The sequence below is a fragment of the Paroedura picta genome, chromosome 6 (assembly GCF_049243985.1).
Source record: "Paroedura picta isolate Pp20150507F chromosome 6, Ppicta_v3.0, whole genome shotgun sequence".
Taxonomy (NCBI): domain Eukaryota; kingdom Metazoa; phylum Chordata; class Lepidosauria; order Squamata; family Gekkonidae; genus Paroedura; species Paroedura picta.
In genome coordinates this window covers 107,929,417-107,953,418 of record NC_135374.1, presented here as the reverse complement: position 1 = coordinate 107,953,418, position 24,002 = coordinate 107,929,417, and the positions used below count along the sequence as shown (strand labels likewise).

The 24,002-nt window shown below is 43.7% G+C and overlaps 1 long non-coding RNA gene across 1 annotated transcript in view; it reads right to left on the bottom strand.

The window, feature by feature from the left end:
- The window catches only part of LOC143840772 (uncharacterized), a 65,433-nt gene that overhangs the window by 18,341 nt on the left and 23,090 nt on the right, over positions 1-24,002 (bottom strand). Inside the window, exon 2 of the long non-coding RNA XR_013232397.1 lies at positions 2,985-3,050. This is a non-coding gene — a long non-coding RNA (uncharacterized LOC143840772). The remainder of the gene's footprint in view (positions 1-2,984; positions 3,051-24,002) is intronic.

Genomic DNA, 24,002 nt, shown 5'->3' with positions numbered 1-24,002 from the left:
ATCATATTTTAAAGATATTAAACTACTATCTTTTAAAAAGGAAAATCAAATATTTTTCTGGAAGACAACTTCCAGGGAGAAAAAAGAGGGGAAAAAATTAAGATATTACATCATTATAATATCGTATCACATACCACACACTGCATTCTACATGTTTCTGCTACCCAGTTCTCCTTGCTATAACCTCCATCCCAAATAGTTTTCGTTCATGTGAGTCCTATGACCTTTAACATAGTCTTATGGCTTACACTTATGGAGAGGCACCCTCACAGCACGCATCCTGTTTGTCCTCTAAGGCAGCAATATCTCTGGCTATGTGTTGATGTGCCAAACGTGTTTGGAAAATTCATGGAGATTCACCCCATCTCACTTCTACACCAGGGCAACACACTGGGCAGCTCTACTTCCCCCTTCCCTCAAATTGTACACCAGGGCAATTCACTGGGGCTGTCTCTACTTCTCTCCTCCCCTTTCACACCCGAACTACTCACTGGGGCCAGCTCTACTTCCCCCCTCCCCTTCAGGGCCGAGCTATTCACTGTAGCCAGTTCTTCTCCTTCTGCTGCTGCTGCTTCTCCTCCCCTCCCTCACTACATGCCTGAGCTACTCAGTGGGACCGTTTGCGTCCAGCTCTGTTTGTGTCCAGCATGTTCCGAGGGTAGCAGGAGTTTGGGGGCAGAGAGCTGATTCCTTATCATCCCTGCCTGGCTGAGGGCTCCCTCCCAATAGGGGCTCAGTAAGAGGAGAGAGCTATTACTGGCCATGGGCCAATGAGGTAGTGAGTGACCCATTGTTTCTGAAATATATGATTCTCTTACAGTGCTCTAAAGCAGTCACTTTGGATCCTACCAGGTTTTTCAATGGTGAAAAGAGGAGAGATTACCTTCAATTATCAAATTTGGCTATGCCAGAGATCATGGAGCTTGCATTAATGGAAATCCTGTAGATGAGTTCTGTACATATGAGCACATGAAACTGCCTTGTACTAAATCAGACGATTAGGGCATCATGTCAGAGCAGTGGCTCTCCAAGGTCTCAAGTCAATGACACATCATCTGATCCCTTTAGCTGAGAATACTGGGAATTGAAGCTGGGACCATCTGCATTCCAGATAGATGCTCCCTACCACTGAGCCAGCAAGGAGGAGAATTCAGTGAGAGGGAGTAAAAAAACTGGAAAGATTCAAACCACTATTTTCATGTATCTTCCTTAAGGGAATCTACTTCCTGATGAGCAACTCAACAACAATAATACTAATCTAGTCAACATTTTTTCCTTGTATTTAGGAAACAGGACATATTTATTCCTTCCAAGATATATGAGAACTTTCTTTTTTTATAGCTATAGGGTGATTTCATGTTCATCAGCAGTCTAAGCAATTCCACATGAAGATTGGATGCTGAAACATTCTAGCGCAGCTCTGTCCGCTGGGGACACTGAAAACCATTCAGAAAGCAAATGAAATTAAAGCTTCCCCTGCAATACAATCCTCCAAGTGCCGTGCTTTCTTTTTCTCCATAGGGCTGAAGGGCAGCCATTTATTTAGGGGAGAGAAACTGAAGAGGTGGCCTGAAGGACTTCGTTAGGATCTACACCTGCTTCTGGTGGCCCAACTGGAGTTGTCTTTCCTCCTCAAAATGAATGATGAAACTGTTAGAATATGCAAGATCTGTAGTGTGCATGATTCAACAACATATGAAGAATATCCTGCAGGGGGCATCTGAGGCTAAATATGTTAGCATATTTAGATCAGGAACTTCCTGGTATTTTTCAAATAGTCTCCTTCAGTGCCCTGATTGGCTCATTTGGAGACTTCCTTCTCCTTGGAGCACACTTTTCCTCCAGTTGCCTCCAGAAGAGTTAGTCATTTAGGCCTCACTTTCTCCTCTCGACTTTACTAAGTTTCTCTTCTCAGTAAAGCTATTTATTCTTTAAGCAGCCGGTGGTTCACAACTCTTTTACATATTTAAACTCTGCCAACATGATAATACCTATGTTTTTAATGTGTGGGAGTTTACTAAGTCAGAGTGTCACATGCAGAGAGAACCAGCATGGTGAGATGGTTAGAACATTGTGCTAGGATATGGAAGACCTGGGTTTGAATTTACACTCTGCCTTGGAAATAATCTGGGTGACCCTGGGCCAGTCACTTTCAGTCTAGTCTATTTTACAGAGAGGAATGATGTTAGAATTAAATGGAGGATACAGAAAGCTATTTTGGGTCTTAATGGGAATTAAGACCTCATCCAGGCTGTGGAGCTCAGTGGGTCAAACACAAGAATATTAGATGTCTCCTCTAATTCCCATGGCATAACTGGTAGACTGGGGAATCAATTGGCCAAAGTCTTTACTTCAGTTATCAGAGGCACTTGTCAGAATTCGCCCTTTTATGTGCCTGAGTCTGAGGGGAAACAGGCTTTCAGTCCCAAAACTGATGAATCACTATGAGATTCCAGCTAGCCCACAACTGAGACCAGGAAAATAATGCCAAGAAAATACTGGCCTTCCTGCTCACAATAATGGACCACCCATGAAAAACCAGCCGCCCAACAGAAATGTTCCCCTTTATAAGATTTGTTGTTTAACAATATAATTTAATTAATATATTTTTATTTAAAACATGCAATAACTGTTTATCAGTGTAACTTTATGACTTGTATATGCCTTGTTGTTACCTGCTCTGAGCCAACCGGCAAGGGTGGGTTATAAAAATAAAGTTGTTGTTATTATTAACTTCTGAAAAATGAGAGATGAGAGAAAGAAAGAGAGTTCAATGGCATTTGCCTCCATTGGTTGGATATTACAGATCTCGTTATTCAAAAATGCAGGCTATCCTTTTACCTTAATTCTGCACTATTTGTCCTGTAATTTGCCTCTTTGCTCTTTTCTTTCTTTAAAGCATTCACAAATGTTATCATTATATAATTTATGGATTATGATATTAGGATTAAAAGGAAGTAGAAAGAGCCACAGTGGAGACTCACCATAAAGAGCAATTTGGGAACAGGAAAGAATCCTGTGGCTGCAAATTCAGGGCCCAGGAGGAAGCTCTGCAAAACAGAGTTCCCAAAATATCTTATTGATGTTCCACATTTAGAATCAACTACCTCTCTGTCCATGGACATCCAAACATCGGTATCTGTTGTGAAACCCAGCAGTGTCAGAATACCCCCCCAGAGCGATGCACAATATTTAAAGAAGGTATCGTTTCATCTGCACACCGTAGAGACTCAGTGCTCATTGCATGATTTTAATTATTCTGTTTAGTTATTACAGCTTTTAAGTGTTTTGCAGTAATCAGCCGTTATTAGGCATAAAACTATAAGATATTCATTTTCAAAACACTTAATCTTAATTACATTGTAAATGCCGACATTAGCAGATTACACAGCAGTTTGTTTGGCTGCCTCATTAAAGATTGTTGGGAAGTGTTTTAAATGCCATAATAATAAATGCATACTAATAGCCTAGGAATCCAAGGGAAGAATATTTATGCTTCAGAAACGCAGGGAAATTAAGTAGAATCCCTTTCAAGCAGAACAGATTTATGCCTAGTAAAAAGAGAAAATTACAGTTGCATGAGCTGGACGACCCAGGATTTGAATGATGCAGAAGATCTCAAGAAACCTTGCAGCTTAATTTATCCATGTTGCAATGCCACTTGTAAAAAGTAGTATTTTCCCCCCAACGTGTAAATTGTCAACAATTATAACAGGGTATTTGGTGTTTTAAATGTTGAAGACTCCAGACATCTGCAGAAGGTGCAGATTCAGATGAGTAAGTCTTTCTTTTACTCAACACAATTTATTTGCAAGTACTACATTTGACTATACTCCCTCCCTCCCTCTCCCTCTTTTTTTCTTTTTTTTGAAAAGGTGCGTTCCAGCTTGGTGGAACCCTCTGCCTGGTGAGTTCAGGGCCCTGTGGGACGTCAAGCAGTTCCATACAGTCTGTAAAATGTTCTGTCAGGATTGTCATAGACCACTCAGCTTCAGGAGAATCAAGCGATGAAGAGGACTCCTCAGAGAAAGGGGCAGCCAGCAGACTTGATCCACATCGACAGCCAGAAATAGGGACTCAACAGGAAGGGGCAGGAGCCGGACATGGATCCACAACCAGGTCCCAGCACAATGGCCTTGCAGCCCCTCAGCCCCAGGTGGGCAGTGGAGAGTAGGGGTGTGCGATTTGGCCTCGGCAATCATCAAAGCCTGAGGTGGCCAGCACCACCATCCCTCCTCTCTGCACCGCTGGCCTCCTATGCGCCACTTCAGGCTCCGGTGATCGTCAAGGTGGCCGAACCAAGCCAAAGTGCACAACCTTTGTGGAGAGTCATCTGCCAAGCAGTTCACCTCCCCTGTCACCAGAACCTCAGGAACAATGTAAGAGAAAGATAAGAGAGGGGCTGCAAGACAGGAGGTGCAGTGTCAGATTGGCTGCATAGCACCAACTTGCTATCAGCAAGGAGGATTAGTGGTTACACAAGCAGGGTTAAGATGCCTGGCAGGTGCTGAGCATGTTGTTAAAAGCAGCCAGCAAGGAAGTGGCTGTGTGGAAGGAACACATCCATTAGTTACTGACTCAGCAGCTTATATCATAAACTGATTCTCCCATCTTAGACTTCAGCCTGCATTGTGGAATTCTTCTTTTAGATTTCCCCATAGATTTGTTGCCATGAGTTTGGACTAACCGGTATTTGGACATGGATTGGCATTTTGACCAACTCATGACTTACTTCCTTTTTTACTTACTCCTTTTGTCTACATGCTCCATCTGTAGCAGGACAAGGTCTATGCTCTATGGATGAGGCCTGGGGTACCTCTGATTCCAACTGACCTCCCTGCCTGATTCCCATAGAAGTTGACTTTATATACTGCTCCATTGTCTCTACCCAGACAAGAGGCAGAACTGGGTAAATTAGGTGGTGGAAGAGTAGGCTAAAAATTTGCAAGTAAATAAATAAACAAATCATCAACAACAATGCCATCGAATGAGCGGCCAGCAGCAATTTACCAGTATGGTTTACATGCAAATATAAATGTAAAATTAATACAATTAAAATTCATAGGTTTCTAGGTGCAACTAATTATATATTAAAAGTTACTAAATTTGAAATATCTGCTTGCTTATGGTCAAAGCCTAAGCACAAAATCTGGCCAATTTAGAAGTGGTTCCCTTAGCTAGGTCTCCAAGAAGGAGATCCTGAAAACTTTGATATTACTGGGATGAAATATGAAATATGTGGGGGGGGGGGTTTGGGGGGGTTGTAAAATGGACAGTATAATAACAGACATCCCAGTGTTTCACTTCTGTTCAGTTGGCCTGAACACAGACTGTCCTGTTGGCCAGCATCTTCCCAGCTGGCACACTGATGAAGTTTCTGGGCATCAAAGTATGTAAAGCAATTCCAGGGCCAGGTGTCAAAATACAATCCAAAGGTTCAGGCACAAGGTAGATAATACTCATAGCTTCAAGTCCAAAGAGCAATCAGAGAACAAGAAGGTATAGACCAGGGCAGAGACAAAGTGGATAAGCAAGATCAGTATCTAATGGATGAGTTACCTTCACACAACCATTCCCTTCTTTTTTGGCTTTAAGAACCATGCTACTCAGCAGCCTGTACTACACCATGTAACCGCTGGCTGCCTCAATCCTGCTCCTGCAAGCACTCATCCTCATTGTTGATATTGGGCTGCCAGCCAGGCACTGTATCTTCTGTTTTCCTACTATGGCACTCCTGAGGCTCTGGTGACTGGGGGGGGGGGGATGAATTGGCCAGCAGCTGGCTCTCTGTTGTCAGCTTAAGGCCAAGGGGCCAGTCTGTTGGTTGTTGGTTAAGGATCTATCTCTCCCCCCCCCCCAGACTGCTTACCCCTGCAATGCCTCTCCCACTGGCTGCCTCTTCCTCAGAGGAGTGTTCAGCATCTCTTAGCTCTGTTGGATTGACTGGTCTATGACACAAACATTGGAAGTAGGGAATATGTAGGTATCTCCCTTCTAGTAGGAACGAAGGCAGGTTATGAAAGGGGGCCAAGGCAAAAGATCCACAGTATTCAAGGGAAAGGCGAGGTCATCTTGGCAAGCATTGAAAGAAACTGGGAGACAGACAGACAGCATAGTAGAAGGAATTAGTAGTAAAACAAATCAAAGGGTCCTGAAAGGCAGCAGCTAAGAAAAAATCTTCTACTGAACCAAACAAAAACCACTGAGCTTTCAAAACTAAAATGATGTTTGAATACTGAATATTCAAAACAAAGGGGGGAAAGTGCTACCTACCTATTGAAGAGGTTGTTACTGGTTTCTTGAGTCATAAGGGGACAAAAGAACTAGACCATTCATATTAAGAAACCAATTACACATGACAGATACCTCCAGACTGGACTTCTGCAACTCACTCTACTCAGGCTTGCCCTTAACTTTAATCCGGAAACTATAGCTGGTCCAGAATACAATGGCCAGGGTCCTCACAGCAACACCAGGGCCCATCCTCCAACAGATGAGCTGGCTTCCAGTCAAATTACAGATCAAAATTATGGTAATTCTGGTAATCACCATACATGGTCTGGCCTCAGTAAACCTGAGGGGCTGCCTTTCTGCCTACACCCCTCAAAAGATCTTGACGCTCCATTACCTCCAACTGCCTGGTGATCCCTGTTGTACCGCCATCCCTCCTCTCTGCATCGTTGGCCTCCTACGCGCCACTTCAGGCTCCCGTGATCGCCAGAAACAGGGACTCAAGCTCTCTTGACCTCAACCAGGGCAAGAGCTTTCTCCATCATGGTCCCCACCTGGTGAAACCAGCATCCAGAGGAGATCAGGGCCCTAATGGAACTTGAACAATTCTGCAGGGCCTGAAAAACAAAGCTCCTCCAATCACCTTCCATTGACCCCTGATCCTCCCTCCTATGAAAACCACCACCGATTCATCCAACCCATGGGGCTGTCAGTATGCTGTAGTTGAATTAATGTCCTCATAATTGTTCTACTGTTCTATTATAGTGTGCTATTTGTTATCACTGTATTGTTATTGTTTGTATCTACTGAGTTATCTGTATTGTTCCCTGTTTTATGTAAACCACCGTGAGTCTCAGGGGAGGGAGGTATATAAATATAAGAAATAAATAATGTTAAAGTACTGCATATTTCACCAACAGAGTAACTAGTTTCTCAAGTCACCTATATTGAAATCTGTGCTGACTCTAGCTGTTTCCCGTGATGCATTTGTATCACATCATCATGCCAATACAAAGTACAGAATCGCTGTTCTGTGTCATGTTCTATTATTTCTTCTTCACTGCTTAGTTTTGTCATCTGTCTCATTAGACTCAGACAAGGTTTTCCCATAGACCAAAGCTGTATTTTGCCCTTCCCTGCCATGTCCTGGCCCATCAGATGCTTATTCTTTTAAATCATTGTCTTTATCAATTTCCAGCATGGCATTTGCCACACTAAAGTATTTGGACATGGAGATTCTGCAGGGTGGGAGGTGACTATTTGTTCCAAAATGGGCAAAATCAGCAAAGTGCAGGGTGACCTTTTAGGAACAAAGAGTAAGATTCCCTTCAACATCCTCAAATACCATTGGAATTCAGTTAGCTGATCTACTTTGTGCTTTACGTGGAGAAGGTTCCAGGTTCAGGGCCCAGCATTTCCATTTAAAAGAACAGTGTGGGGTGTAAAGCACGGGAAAGAAAGCCTTTGTATAAATGTATAAAAAAACTTCCCAGCGTGGGAGGGAGAATGTGCCTGGGCCTGACTGTCTTCTTAGCACAGAATGGATAGCACCTCACACTCCCCTCTCCTTATATGTAGAAATAAAATATCTGAGAAAAAGAACCAAACTGAAACAAGCAGGTGTCAAGCAAACCTCACTTACCTATTAATTTTTTTCCTATGCTACAATGTATAAAAAGTAGTGTTTGTCTTTTTTTGCACTGAAGGAAAAACTGCTCTGCCTCTGGCTTTAGAAGAAAGGTTGGTTCTTATATGCTGCTTTTCTCTATGAGAAGGAGTCTCAAAGCGGCTTACAATCTCCTTCGCTTTCCTCTCCCCACAACAGACACCCTGTGAGGGAGGTGAGGCTGGGAAAGCCCTGATATTACTGAAGAAGGTGAATTGGTTCTTATATGTCTCTACCCAAAGGAGTCTCAATACTTCCAATTGCCTTTCCTTTCCTCTCCCGACAACAGACACCCAGTGAGGGAGGTGAAACAGGGAGAGCCCTGATATTACTGCTTGGCCAGAACAGTTTTATCAGTGCTGTGGTGACCATGTGGAGTAGGAGCGGGGAATAAAACCTGGCTCACCAGATTAGAAGCCACAGCTCTTAACCACTATACCAAGTTGGTTTTAGATGCTTCTTCCTTTTGCTGGCAAAATAAACCTTTCTTTGCTGCTCAGCAGTCTCATTTTGTTCCTCTTTTGGGGGCTCAAGGGACAAAGAGTGCCCTTATGTGCAGCCTTTCTCAACCTTTTTACCATTGAGAAACCCTTGAAACATTCTTCAGGCTTCAAGAAACCCCAGAAGTGGCACGACTGTGCAGAATATGGTTGGGAGGCACAGTTGTGTATACACCCTCTCCTTACGGCCTCCTACATCATTGGTCATTTTGGGAGAGGAGGCAAGTCAATACGACCATAAATTGTCATATCACCGGATACATTTTTAACACATTTAAAAAATAGATTAAAAACTAATTAGTAACTCCCACCCATTCAGGAAACCCTTCCGGGGCTGTCAAGAAACTACTGTCAAGAGCCTCTGCTAATCAGAATTCATAGCACTGACCACGATAGACCAGAGGTCTAAGGCATCTACATTTATGCATGTGACTGCATAGATACTGCTGCACACCTTACATTCCAATAGGGGAGTGGGCAGGATGTATAGTAAATATTTCTTTTTTCCTAAGAACACACCAAACAAGAACTAAAACACATTCAGAATGAAAATATCTTCAGCACAAAATCTGCTAACTGCCATCTTTGATGTCTTCGTTACCCAGAAAGCCACATATAAACAATCATAAAATTTAAATCAACTGTTATTCCCTGCCACACACAGATATACCTGTGGAAATTCAGCATTTAGGAAAAGGTATCAAATTCCCAAGGATGTAATTCCAGGAAGAGGTAACATGCGCATCCAAGGAGCATACAAACATTATCTCCAAAACAGCAATAAACAGAAGTGCACTGGACCAAAACTGGGATGAGGATCTTGTCACACTGGCCAGGAACTAGTTGCAAAAAATGAGTTTCTTTTTCCAGTGAGGTAGCTCTTTATTTGCGCTTTAGTTCCGGGCGCTCGGTTTGTGTCACCAAGGAAAACAATGGTTTATGAGCCGCACCAAATTCCTCAGTGAAAACAACCCAATTTCATTTTACCACCTTGACACAGACCTCTGAAGGGCATCCTAAAACTGGAGAAGGGCACTCAGTCATGACCATAAAGTGTAAGACCTTCTCAAGCATTTTGAATTCATTCCAGAAGTTCTGGTCTGAACAGCACCATAAACTTGTCAAGTACCTTGCCACTTGCCTTCCTCATGGTGAGACAATCTGTTGTGTTCCCTGAAATATTAAGGCAACAGAGAGCAGTCCTCAGAATCACTCTTATTTCCCACCTCATCTCCACGACTTGGCGCCCGTCAGCAGAACATCTTGCTCGCCTGTTTCCAAGGCGCGACCCAATCACTCTAACCTGTTTAGGGAACTGTATGACAAAGATCCAATGTTCCTAATCAACACCCAGCTGGTGATGCCATGTACTAAAGACATTCAAAGCCCCCTGGGTAGTTAAATTGGGAGAGGGAATGAACGATCAGATGCATCGACAAAATACCATCTAAGCAGAGCGGGGATAGATACTGTGCCCCCGTGAGAATTACGAGGTAAGTCTGTCCTTTCGAGAAGTAGCCGATTACAAGATTCTTCATTTCACATTTTGAGGCTTCTTACAAGAGTCATTTGAGTTGAAAAAACTTCAGATGCACTCTCGGTCATGCAGCTATGGTTGAGCACAGCATACATGGAAAACCTCATATGGGCCTCCCCTGCCAATATGTTATCTCTCGTTGGTTCCTCCCTCACCAGACAATCGGCTCTGTAAATACATTGGGCCATTTCGCACGGCTTCAAAGTAGCACAATGGTTGCTATTTGGAAACCCACGACGTCGTAGACAATCTGCAACAATCCTGAAACCAATCAGCAAAAAGCGCTTCGTTGTGGTGCTTTCAGGGGAATCCAGAAAAGTGGATTCACCCTCCGGATAGCGATACACTCCTGCAACCAATCTGCAACAGTAGCGCTAAAGACCTGTGCGTTACCATTGTTGCTGGTTCTTCAAAGTCCCTCCCCCTGGCTCTCTCCTCCAAACTTCCGGCGAAGCGATCACCATTTTTTTTTCTCCGAGCGAGCGGGGATAAACGCACCGGCGAGCCTCTTTCTGTTTAGAGGCTTCCCTGGCTTCAGTCCTTCACCTTTAGTCACTAAGCACAAACCACTGAAAAGCCCGTTTGCTGAAATAAAGTCCCTTTATTTTTTACAAATAAATTCAGCCGAAAATCGGGACCGTGAGAGGGGGGGGGGTTTATCACTCGAGGCAGCGTGCAAACGATCATACAATCAAACGACAGCTCACATTAAGCAGCTGGATGGGTCTCTCCGTAGCAACGAATCTACCTAGATTCGTTGCTATGGGTCGTTTTTTTTTTAAAAAAAACCTTTCTTAAAGGGAAAGGGGCTGTTTGGGAGCATGCTAACGGCTGCCCATTGGCTGCTTGACGGCCAGGGGCGGGACGAGCTTGGCAATAGCGCTTCCTTTCTAGCGATTTCTGCCGAGACCGGAAGCCTGTGGGAAACGCTAAAAAACGCAACTGATTCCACTACAAAGGCAGGTATGCATAACGACGAATTCCACTATTTTAAATGGCGATTTTTCATTCCGCAAACAATTTGCAACAAAGATCCCTGTGCGAAAAGGCCCATTCATTAAATGAGTGAGTTTCAGTTAACTGTTTTAGAGATGTATAGAGTTTTTAACTTATCTGTTATATATTTTATAATGTATTGTATTGTATTATGATGTAACTCGCCTTAAAAGGGCAGGGCCAAGAGGGGCAGGCTATAAATATTTAATTTAATTTAATGAAACCCTTCAACAGATAGTCATCACTTTTGAGGTGAATCCTAGAGTGTCACACTGACATGATGCCTGCAGTTCTGACTTTGCCTTGGAAGTATTGTCATAGTTTCCCTTCAACAATGTTTTCCTCACCTTTCCCACCATCCTCCTGTGGAGCAGTGGCAGCAGAACAGAGAGCTGGGAGACCTGGCAGCTCTTGTTTTAATAAGCCCAGTTTAACCCATATATTCATACACCAGCGTGGTATAGTAGTTAAAGAACGGCAGACTCTAATCTGGAGAACTGGGTTTGATTCCCCACTCCTCCACATGCAGTCAGCCGGGGGAGCTTGGCCTTCTCTCAGAGCTCATGGGAGGAGGGCAGTATACAAATCCAGTGACAAATACATAAAAATAAATAGGCTGTTCTTGCACAGCAGTTCTCTTAGAGCTCTCTCAGCCCCACCTATATCACAGTGTTCTTGTGGTGAGGAAAGAAAGGAAATGGCTTTGTAAGCTGTTCTGAGAAATGTGGTATAAAAACCCAGCTCTTCTACTCTTGTCTGGGTACGTGGGCAAATAATATTCTATATGTGTTATTTTACACTTAAAAATAATTTCTGAAAAGGGGTCAGATATTGAATGTGACTATTTTACACCAGCCATGTGAAGCAACTGTCACTGTCCTCCATTGCTATGCAACATCCATCTCCTCTTAAGGCGGCAAATAACACTTACAATTAAAGCATTAACCGGCACACAAAGTACCCTCTGATTGTACATTGTTCCCCGAGGGCTCTCCCAGTTTTACAATACATAGTTCAACAGTGGGTTTAATAATGGAATAATCCAGCCCTGATCACCAGCTAGTATGTCTAACATCTTAAGCACGCTCAAACGATTCATTAAGCAATCCCATAACTTCCTCCCGCACCCATCACCGTAAGCAGGTTATTTATTTTACTGCCCGAAACTTCAAAGACGCGGGAGAGCGGCTCGTGTCTGTGAGTTCAATGGAAAAGAGAAAGTGGCTGGTACAGCGGGGGAGAACTCCTATGAATTTTAATTCATTTAGGCCGCTTTCATACCTGGAGACTAACAGGATTGTCACGTTGCTTAGAAGGGCAAATCAGTCCATCGATAGAGGTGAGAATCTTACACTGTTTGTTTAATAATAATAAAAAGAACCCAGCCTTCTGAGCTGAAGAAACTGCCTTGTCATTTTGCCTGAACATTAAGCAAAGGATGAGATTAAATTGTGAATTTAATAGAAATCCTGCAGAAGACTCAACAGCAGCTGCCATGGTGGCAACAGAGAGTTCAAGAAATGTTCCCCTCACTTACAGCTTGCTCCTCGGAGCATTATCACACATGCTCTACATTTACCCTCTAGGCTGATTTTGAAAAATCAAATCACAGCCACCCAAGGGCACCAGGAAGAATTCTGATGACTTTTCTAGCGAGTGCCTGCATTACATTTATATTAGGGTGCTCAGTCTAATCTTTCTCTCTATGCCTCTTACATGCTACTAGCAGGGAAGGAGAGGGGAGCTGGAGGAATAGGCTGGAGATAATCCAATCCAGTCTCCTGACCTTACATGGGAATGTGGCTGTAAGGATCAGCTCCGAGAACATGAGGCGCTATGTCAAGGGTGCTATGACGATGCCACCTCTATTCTAAAGAAAAAAGGAAATGGGCACTTTATGAAATCCCCAGACGATTATGAGTATTTTGCCAATGTGATACTACGACTACTACTGTGACAATATATTGGAAGAGCAACCACTGACGAAGATAAAACAGAAAGCGGGTCACTTAACCTAGGATCCCGTTTTGGTTGACTCTTTATGTTTCATCATATGTTTCACCATTTAGACTTTATGTTATAACCTTTTCATCTATAAACATAGAGAAGACTACTATGTGCCTCGTGGTTTCCGTTTTACTTCTGAGTTCACATTGAGGAATCCACGGTTCTATATTTGATTGGTGACCTCTATTTTAAAGACATTTTTAAAAGCTGTGAAGGCTCAAATGCTATGAGAGCCAGCTTGGTGTTGTGGTTTGATGCCACATGCAACCAGCTGGGTGACCTTGGGCTTACCACAGCACTGATAGAGCTGTTCTGACCAAGCAGTGATATCAGGGTTCTCTCAGCCTCACCTCACTCACAGGGTGTCTATTGTGGGAGAGGAAAGGGAAGGTGATTGGAAGCCACTTTGAGACTCCTCCTCCTCCTCCTCCTTCAATCTTGGTTGGGCCTGCAGTGAGGTGGGCAGAGGCCTACGTGTGTCCCGCCTCATCAAGCACTGGAATAGCTACCTCACCCCACTCTCTGACAGTTTGGGCACTTGAAAAAGCATGGGGAGAAGGATAAGCTATAGACTTGATCAGACTGTGGCCCTCATGGAAGGTGGAACATGCAGTTCCTTTTCTGGATTTTTAAAAAGGTATCACAATTTCTTATGGAAATATACAACAGGTCTCACCCCTAGCAACCTTCTTCAATCAACAAAAGAGGAACTTCTGGGTTCGTTATGTAGGGCAGTGGTCCCCATCCTTTTTATCACCGGGGACCACTCAACGCCGGGGACCACTCACCGGGGACCACTCAACGCCTCTTACTGAGGCCCAGTGGGGGGGGGTAGTTTACTCCTCTACTCTCAACCACTGCCCTAATGCTCTCTGATCGCTATGGTAATGTTTAAACATCCCTTCAAAATAAGATACAGACACGCCACAACAATGAACATAAGGACAATGACAAATCAATGGGAACCCTGAGCTTGTTTCTCTGCAAGGAGATAGTCCTATCTGGTAGTGATGGGAGACAAAGACACCCGAAGTGTGTTGTAAAGGGCCGGGGGGGGGGGATGAAGTAAAGGGCTGGGGGGGGGGGGAGAAGGCATCTTTCGGGGCCCACCTCCAATTAGTCGAAGGACCACATGTGGTCCACAGCCCACAGGTTGGGGATCGCTAATGTAGGCGAAAAGAAATTGAAAGGGGAACAACCTTAAAAAGAACATTTAAAATAAGGTTTCAGGTGTTTGAAAAAAATATTTTATGATACCGTTCCAATAAGTGTTTATCGTTTTTTCTTTGTGCGAATCCTATATTTCATTTTGCCTCTCCCCTGGTTTGCTACTAACTGCTATAATTCAGCTGATGGTAAAAGCTTACTCTTTAAAAATGTCAACTACCCAGAAGATATTGGAAAGTCTACGGATGGTAACATTTCTAACATTTGCTTAAAGCCATTCAGCATGAAGGCTCTCTTACGTTTCCATTCTATAGGAATTAAGGGAGTGCAACCTTCCCAAAGAAGCATTTCAAAACAAAATGCATGAAATGTTTCCTCATCCTAGAACAACCAAATCATTTCAATATTTGTTACTAAGGATAATTTTTTTAATGGTATTCTTGCATCAGTTGAATTTAGTAACTAAATTGGAGACACTGATTTCCTCGGAGACATCCATTTAACAATATGGTATTTTACTGTGGGCCTGACATTTCCTTAATTCCTAGCCTGAAACAATTCGATTTGAGTTCAGCAACATTTTAGAGACTAGGGTCGCTAGCTTTGGGTTGGAAAATGTCTGAAGATTTTGGGGTGGAGCCTGACGAGGGTGGAGTTAGGGGAGGGAGGGATTTCACTGCTATAGACTCCATCTTCCAGAAGGGCCACTTTCTCCAAGTAAACTGTTTCCTGGAGATCTGTTGTAATCGTGGGAGATCTCCATTAACCTGGAGGCCTTGTGAAAAATGAAGACTGCATTGAAGACGTTTAAATATAAATCCACATTTGGCTCTGTGGTTTGACTTACCTCCCAGGTAATTCAGTCTGTTTCGAATCCCTTTTTCAGTTATTCACAGGAGAGCCAAATAGATATCTTACTGATCTTAAATGGATTAATGAAAGTCACACCACAGCTGCAATCCAAATAAATACGGAAAGAAATGGAATACACATAACACTTACTCTGATGGGCTCCATCATTTGGGCCCATTACGCTCACGTTGGATAATGCACTTTAAAATATGTTACTGAGAGTGTTTGGTTATATCAGGTGAGACAGAGTGTGCAGTTCTTGGGCAGGAGGCCAGCATTTACTCAGTGTTAGATACATGGCCTCAACCGTAGGTCTGGTGGAACAGCTGTGTCTTGTAGGCTCTCTGGAACGGTTGGAGGTCCTAGAGAGCCCTGATCTCACCTGGGAGAGCATTCCTCCAGGCTGGGGCTTCATACAGATGACACTAATGTACATTATCAATACATAGCAGAACTAAGCTACTTTAAAATATCACCACCCTTAAGTATAGGTTTCCTTAACAGCTACCCAGCAGCATTACCAGCATCTTGACTACCAGCAGCCACCAAACAAATATCCCATGTAGATGACCTTTTAGTACAAATTTTGCCACTGATCCACCCCTGACATATGCCAGCACCCTCCTTACTATCTGACAGGGAACTGGTGGTATTGGAAAAACCGTCAAGCTACAGCCAACTTTTGGCTACCCCGTGGGGTTTTCAAGGCAAGAGATGTTCAGAGGAGGTTTGCCATTGCCTGCACCTGTGCAGTGATCCTGAACTTCCATCTAAGTACTAACCAGGGCTGATCCCCCCCTCTTAGCTTCTGAGATGATGAAATTGGTCTAACCTGGGCCATCCATATATATACATTAAGAGAATTTAATCTGGGACAGTTTGGTCATTTATGAGACCTCATTTATATGCATCAAGCAACTCAGAACTGGCAATGAACCCCAGCAGCAGGCCATCTGCTCAGACTATGAGGCAGAGTTTCAAGGGATCACTAATGTCAGCTAGACATTCATGTGCCAGCAATGGCTTTTGAGGGTCCACATGGCCTAGATGGAGCCGCTCCCACAGATGAGACTGAATGGGCACAAATTGGAGATTAAAAATGGAAAATTCAGGGGGAAAGCAGGGAGCGTTCATATCGCTCTGGTCATTCCAGGGAAATTTCCATGAGCAATTTAGGCAGGCTAAAAAGAGGGATAAGGGTACTTCAGCTGCTCCTGATTACCTCATTTCGAAAAGTTCATCCATATCCAAAAGTTATTTAAAAAAAAAATCATGCACGTATTTACATGCATTATATGTTTTTACTCTCAGTGCTTGACAGAGTGTTGAAATCAATACATTTAGTTCCTCTTCTTCTTTCAAATTGAGGGAGCTTATGGGTTGTTGCTGCCTGTAGTCATGCAGCTAACAGATCACCTCAGACCACTATCCAGAAAACTGGATGCTGGGATTTGATAGCTCAGCCCTGGGAAATTCTAATTGGTCGAGTGACACTAAGGAGCTAAAGTCTTCCTGCGGTCATTATAATGACTTCCAATATAAAACAGAACTGTTTTTCACTCTCTTTTCCAGTGCGAGGGGATTCAGCAGAGAGCGAAGGGAAGACTGCAACAATGCAAAATTCCATCTCATGGTAGTTTTCAACTGAATATTAGAAGTAAACGCTTTTGTGTGATCTTGATCTTAATCTGTTTCTATGAACATCTCTGGGAGTTTCTTTCAGGCCCCTTCCTAGACCTGCGGTGGTAACAGTGGACTCTAATCTGGAGAATCAAGTTTGATTCTCCACACTTTTACATGCAGCCAACTGGATGACCTTGGACTAGTCACAGTTCCCTTAGAGATCTCAGCCCCTCCTACTTTGAAATTGTCTGCTGTGGGGAAAGGAAAGATGTTTCTAAGCTGTTCTGGATCTCCTTTGGGTAGTGAAAAACAGGGTAAATCAAATCAAATCAAAATGGAAATCGATTTCAGTGCAGATGGGAGGGATTTAATTGATCTGGGATTGCAATAAAAGCTTCGTGCAGCCCAGGAGTCATTAGCAGAGAGGGAGGAGAGGAAGGTAGATGTGAATATCCTGCCTTGTGCAGAGGGTTTTCTAGATCAGTGGTCCCCAACCTTTTTATCACTGGGGACCGGTCAATGCTTGACAATTTTACTGAGGCCAGGGGGGGGGGTAGTCTTTTGCCAAGGGACATCGCTGCCACCTGAGCCCATGCTCTGCTTGCTTTCCTGCTGGGTGGTGCTGCCAGCAGCAGCTGTGCAGTGACACGCTGAGGGGGAGCCCCAGCCATGGTGGCCGCTGGAGAGCACCAAAAGAGAGCCGGCAGCACAGTGGCAGGGCAGCCCACGAGGCAGCAGCCGGGGAGGAGGACGAGCCACGGCCCAGTACCAACTGATCCACGGACCGGTACCAGTCTCCAGACCGGGGGTTGGGGACCATTGTTCTTGATGACACTTGAGGTGCCTTCCAGTTCTATGTTTCTGTGTTTCTATGAGTGCCAAGCTGGGGATTCCTGCTGTAGCTACTCTATGCCAGGGGTGATCAAACTGTAGTTCTCCAATTGTTCATGGTCTACAGTTCCCATGAGCCCCTGCCAGCATGCCACAGTACAGACTAGGAGAAAAGAATTGTCTCCTCTAAATACATGAGGCTAGTTCAGAGAGTAGTGGGACAGCTGTTATTTGCCACCCCCTTATGGGTCATCAGAGTGGATTTTTCTCCTGGAGAAAAAACATCTGAAGATGATTTTGAGTTATTTTTGTTTAATATTGAGTAGAACATAATTCGATAGCAGCAAGTTATGCCAATTCAAATATTTAGGATCAAAAGATCAGTATGATAGAATGAATGTATGCAGAAGTGATAAAACACGGGAGAAAGGGGAGAAGTACATTTTTAAGTATGGTGGAAGAAAGTGATCTGATTATGCCAATATAGGATGTGGCAACATATCATGAAGAGTTCCCTCCACAAACTCTGTCCCTCCCCACAAGCACTGCCCCCCAAATCTCTAGGAATTTCCCAAGGTGGAGTCAGCAAACCTGTTCCTTCTCAGCATTGTTCCGTGAGTTGCTGGCTAAACATTATTTAACAATAAGAAAGTTTCTTGCTGTCCGGTGGAATGTTCTTTCCATTCAGGAATTGAGACTGATTAGTCCTTGGGATAGGGCCTTTTGTGTAGTGGACCTATAAAATCAATGACTGTCAGAAATCTGACATTTTAGGTAGGTGTTAAGCTTTCCTTTTGTTTTTCATTAAGCTTTCTTTTAAAGCTCTTAAAAACAGGTTGGTGGTCCCAGACCCAAGAGAGGTCTACCTGGCCTCGAACAGGGACAGGGCCTATTTGGTCCTGGCCCCCACCTAGTGTAATGAGCTCCCAGAGGAGCTTTCTCAGTTCTGCAGGGCCTGTAAGATGGAGCTCTTCTACCAGGTGTATGGTTGAGGCCAGGTGGAACAACTAGGGGCTCCCCTCGCAAAAAATACAGCAGCCCCACAGTAAATCAATTATCTGTACTATAGAAGGATGCAGTGGCTGCTGACTAGTAATGGATTTTTATTATGTATTTTATAATATTTTAATTAGTTGAATTATATTTTATTGTATTTATATGAATGTTGGAAGATGCCATGAGTCGGTAATCCCAGGACTGACAGCATATAAATTCAATTGAAGGGAAGGGAAGGGAAGGGAAGGGAAAGAAAGAAAGAAAGAAAGTTAGTTAGTTAGTTAGTTAGTTAGTTAGTTAGTTAGTTAGTTAGTTAGTTAGTTAGTTAGTTAGTTAGTTATTGGTAAGAATTTCACTATACTGCAAGAGACCCATGGAGACAGACATATCCATGAGGCATATACAGCATGCCATGAACTTTGAAATTGGCTGTCTAATATGTGGCGAGTACCAGCAAGTGGAAAGGGATGTTTTAAAAAATCGTAATGCAGGTCAGGTCCTTCAGTTACTGAAGTCTGAGAAGTTCACTACTGAATTAGAGCTAAATTTAAATCAAACTGAAGTACATTCAGATATGAGTGCCCTCTGCTCTCCCTCATCCACAAATCCAAAGTCAAGAGACCATTTTGTATTATCAGTGAACTGCTTCCAACGTCTTGGAGAAGAAATCACCAGAATGCCTTTAATGTTATCCTGCTATTGAAAAAAGGTTCTCTTTCGAGGTGCATTGTGCTTTTTTTACAGCTCTGATCATACCTGCATCAGCTGGCTGCCAATTTTTGCATATTTCAAAAAGGGGATATCTTTGTTTCTTTTTTATTCAGTAGCTCTCTAAATTTGTAATCCACACTGATTCTCAGAAAGGAAGGCAGACAATAACTTAAGTTAGTAAATAATTATAGGTCGTAGCTCTTTATCAAAGATTTGGAAACCATGTTCAAACTGACATTCACATGCCATCCCAATTTCCCCCCCCCCCCCCGGCTAAAGATGGCCAGAAGCATTTTGACAATACCATTGGCTTTGTAAGTTTGGATTTTTACAAATTTACTATTTTTTTAAAGCCCTTGGGAATGTCAGAATAGAGATAATTCTGTGTTCACGGAACCTTTACATTGAGGTTTCCAAAGAAAAAATGTGTCACACCCTGCCAGAAAAGCATTCCCTTCCACTGAGCCACATGTATTTATTCAGTTTCTGGCATTATGTAAAAGGTAAGCTGTTTATTAAAGCTGCAGAGAGGATTTGGCTTGACATTTTCGAAACTGATTTAATGCACTTCCTGCAGAGTATTCCGATTAGTACTAATCTTGGCAAATGCAACAAGTCCATGTAGCATTGACAATGATGATTGTGCAGCCCAGAAGTGTACCGCCTTTTCTTTCTTTTGGCTTACACAAACAAGGTTGTTCTTCCATTGCTCGGAGGATGTGCTTCCCAGAGGAAACTGGGGTTTGACCCCTTCTTGTGCCAGGGCCATGTGCCATCAGATAAGGTAAAGACCTTAGACAAAGTCAAAACTGTTTGAGCAATTTGTGTCAATCAGTGGCTGGGTCTTTTTGTGTCCTCTTCTAACAGCAAGCTTCTCAAATGTGTTGGAGTTTCATCACAATTTGCCAAAGGTTTGGAACAAACACCTCATTGCTAATTACCATGCAGAGACAAGTGCATTCAATATCACGGGGAAAGTTTCTGTAGCTTTCTCCATGTATGTAATGGGAGAGGTTCTGTTTGAAACAAAAGCATTCTGTGTGATTGGCGGAAAAGTGATTTGTTTAAAATCTAAGTTTCCTCCTTTTTTACCTGCTGAACTCAGTTCATTGAAATATTGTGTATCTCTGTCGGAAACTGCATGGGTTTTGGCAAATTAGATTTAGAACATGGTTTGAGTTCAGCTAGATCAGTGGTTCTCAAGCTTGGGGTCCCGCCTGGCCCCTTCCACGGGGTTGCCAGGTTGGTGGCTGCTGTGGTGGCAGTGGCGGCTGACGGCCGACGGCAGCAGCAAGTGGCGGGAGGGGGGTGATGGCAGCCAGCAGCAGCTGGCAGTGGCTAGCAGTGGCGGAGCCATGGCAATGGCGATGTCCACACTGCCTCCAGATTGTTCTGTGCCTGCGTATCCACCCCCACTGGCACTGCACGCCTACTCATGCCGCCTGTACATGTACCTCTGAAGGGGAAAGGTTGTAGCATTTTCATTCATATGGCTGTGTGACCCCATGGACATTTCTTGTTGATGTCTCCAGGTCCATGAGCTACAGTTCCATTAGTTCCTTGTCCACCAATGGCAGCTTGAGGTGACCCTTGTTTGGTGTAGACCCTCCCACCTCTGTTATGACAACATTACACCAGCAGAAATTAGTTTATTCATTCCCTCAAAGGCATTTCAATCCACAATTTCTACAAGGAACAGCATGCCTCTGAAGGGGAAAGGTTGTAGTATTTGCATTCAAAAGACTGTGTGCCCCCATGGACATTTCTTATTGATCTCCAGGTCCATGAACTACAGTTCCCATGAGGCCCTGGCAGCAGCATGTGACAGAGTAGCAGTCAGGTGACATTGCAATTGACCATAGCGTGCCAATGAGCATCTAGCACAATGGAGGAAGTGCTCTCCCACTTAAGCAGGAAAAAATGCAGTATCAGAACATATGCATAAACATGACTGTTTAAAAAAATGAAACTTTAAAATGGTCAGCATACTGAAGTGAAAACCTGAATGTGCATAATGCCCCTCCATCTCCAGGCATTTGTTTTAGAAGAAGAAGAAGAGTTGGTTCTTATATGCCGCTTTTTCTCTACCAGAAGGAATCTCAAAGTGACTTCCAATCACCTTCCCTTTCCTTTCCCCACAACAGACACCCTGTGAGGGAGGTGAAGCTGAGAGAGCCCTGATATTACAGCTTGGTCAGAACACAAGAAGAAGAATTGGTTCAGTGCTGCTTTTCTCTACCCGAAGGAGTCTTAAATGGTTTGCAATCACTTCCCTTTCCTCTCCTCACAACAGACACCCTGTGAAGTGGGTGAGGCTGAGAGAGCCCTGAAATTCCTGCTCGGTTAGCACAGCTTTATCAGTGCTGTGGCGAGCCCAAGATCACCCAGCTGGCTGCATGTGGCGGAGCAGGGAATCAAGCTCAGCTGGCCAAGTTAGAAGTTGGCACTCCTAACCACTACACCAAGCTGGCTTTAGTCACGGTCATCCTCACCATTATATAGCTCTTAGAGTATTCAAGGATTTATCTCATTGACTTTTAGAACACACAAACTGTTCCTTTAAAAGCAGTTGGCTCTGGAGAACCGGGTTTAATTCCCCACTCCTCCATGTATAGCCAGCTGGGTAGCCTTGGATTAGTTCTATTCTCTCAGTCCCACCTGCCTCACAGGGGGTCTGCTGCAGAGGAAGGAAGGGTAAGCCACTTTTGGACTCCTTCAGGTAGTAAAAAGCAGGATATTATTTTAAAAGCTCTTATTCTTTTTCCACCACAGATGCAGGGGGCAGTCAAGGCTGATTAAGACAATGATACCGCTGCCATGAACTCGATAGGTTTTATCAAGATGTTTGAGCTCATGGCAGGGGCAACATTTGAATCTGCAACTTTCTGGCTTACAGCTGAGACTCAGTCCAATGGTTCTGCAAACAGCTCATCTGAGATAAGCCTTTCCACAAAGGTTCTGCAAGGGAATGAATGATCTTCCTCAACTGATTGTATCCAAGCACTAATCTTCCTAATTCCTCCTTATTGAGGGTGACTGTTTAATTTGGTGGCATGCCAGAAGGCTTCCAAACAAGGTGCGGCCCCAAAGCAAAACAGACCAAAAAAATCCCTGTAGGATATGAAATCCTATAGAAGGAAGTGCCTGGGTCCACCTCAACTGACTTGGCTAATACTCGTGAGAGTTGGGTTTGAGGTTCAGGGCAGGGTTTGGATGCAGAGTGTAGGAATGAGCACAGGGAGAAAAATATCACAGGAATTGATGCCCCTTGCCTATCAGTTTGATTTGTGAAATCCATTGACATTCATTATACTTCCCAGAACAAACGATAGAATGAAGTGAGTAGAGATGACCACGATTAGTGGCACATACCATAAACTTGCTGGTGCAAAGTCCCTGTTGCACAATATTGTCTATATTTCTTGTCACCTTTCTATTTGGGAGGCAGGATCCAGCCCACCCACCCTCCACAGTTAGTTCTCCTCCATTATACTACTGCCATAGGAAAGGCTTCTGTCCATGCAGGTCCCATAACACAGGGACAGTCAACCCATGGTCCTCCAGATGTTCATGGACTACAGTTCCCATTTGCTGGCAAGGGGCTCGTGGGGATTGTAGTCCATGAACATCTGGAGGACCACGGGTTGACTACCCCTACCATAACACACAGCATTGAATTTGGGTTTGTCCAAGGGGGTCCCTTTCTCCTTGTTTCTCCTTGTTTCACTGTTGGAAAGGATAGTTGGATTCGACCCCAGTGTTCACCCCAGATGACGTTCCAAGAAGAAGCTCCCAGTCTCCACACTCCCCTCCAGCATCCAAAGCCGTGCTGTTTTCCATATTCAACTAAGTTGAAAGACTGGGTGCGTTTCTGCTCACAGCTTCCAGCATTACAGATGAAATCCTATTGTTTCCGCCCACCCACACATCCGCACACACTTTCCCCCCTATTTAATATTCCCACTACGAAATCAAGCCAGAAAAGGTTGAGCTATGCAAATGGACAGATGTGATTAAAAAATCAAAGCAGATTGGATGTTGCGGTTTTTCTTTTATGGGGAAGGGGAACCACTAAATTGGCATAGCAGTCACAAATTGCTCTGCTGACAAGACACAGAAAGGGTAAGATTTCAAATAAATGAAGTGAAGAACAAATGGGAAGCTTGTAGCTATAGAAGCCGAAAATGCAGGAGATGGAAGTCGTACGATACATAAATGTATAACTTTGTGTTTATGAAGGGTTATTTGAATGAATTCAGAGTACTGAGGCTGTAGCTAGCAGCAATTTCTCCCATTTCTTAATGTCTACAAGTTATAATATCAAGAGAGAGAAAGTATTAGAAATAACAGAAGTCCCCTACTATGAGGAAACCATAGAATTTCCAGTGAGCTAGTGCTGTCACTTTGTGGTATTCCCTGGCATGGGTGATGATAGTGATTTCTTTATTTCTTTATCCTCACACCCACCCCTGCTGCTGCTCCATTTGACAGTGAGGAACAGGCACTTGGGATACCCCACCACCACAACTGGAGGCTGGACAGCCCTTTACCACCTACCCATTGCAAAAGCCTCATGTTTGCAGAGAAACAGCATGAGGATTGTGTATTACTTATCTGATGGCCATTGTGCTTCTGTCTCTTTTCTGCTTGAAAACCACAGTAGGAAGAATAGCAAGACCCATTGGATGTTGAAAAGTTAACCTTTCACATGGCCTCAAGGCGAATTGCCAAAACAGGTGCCTACCAATTACATTTCAGGGGCACACCAGAATGTTTCATCTCATTCCCTGGAGCCATTTGTGAAAACAATGAAACAGGTACATAATCATAATGATGGCAGGTCCCATTGACTTCATTGGAATAACTTGTGGGATAGTGCCCTGAA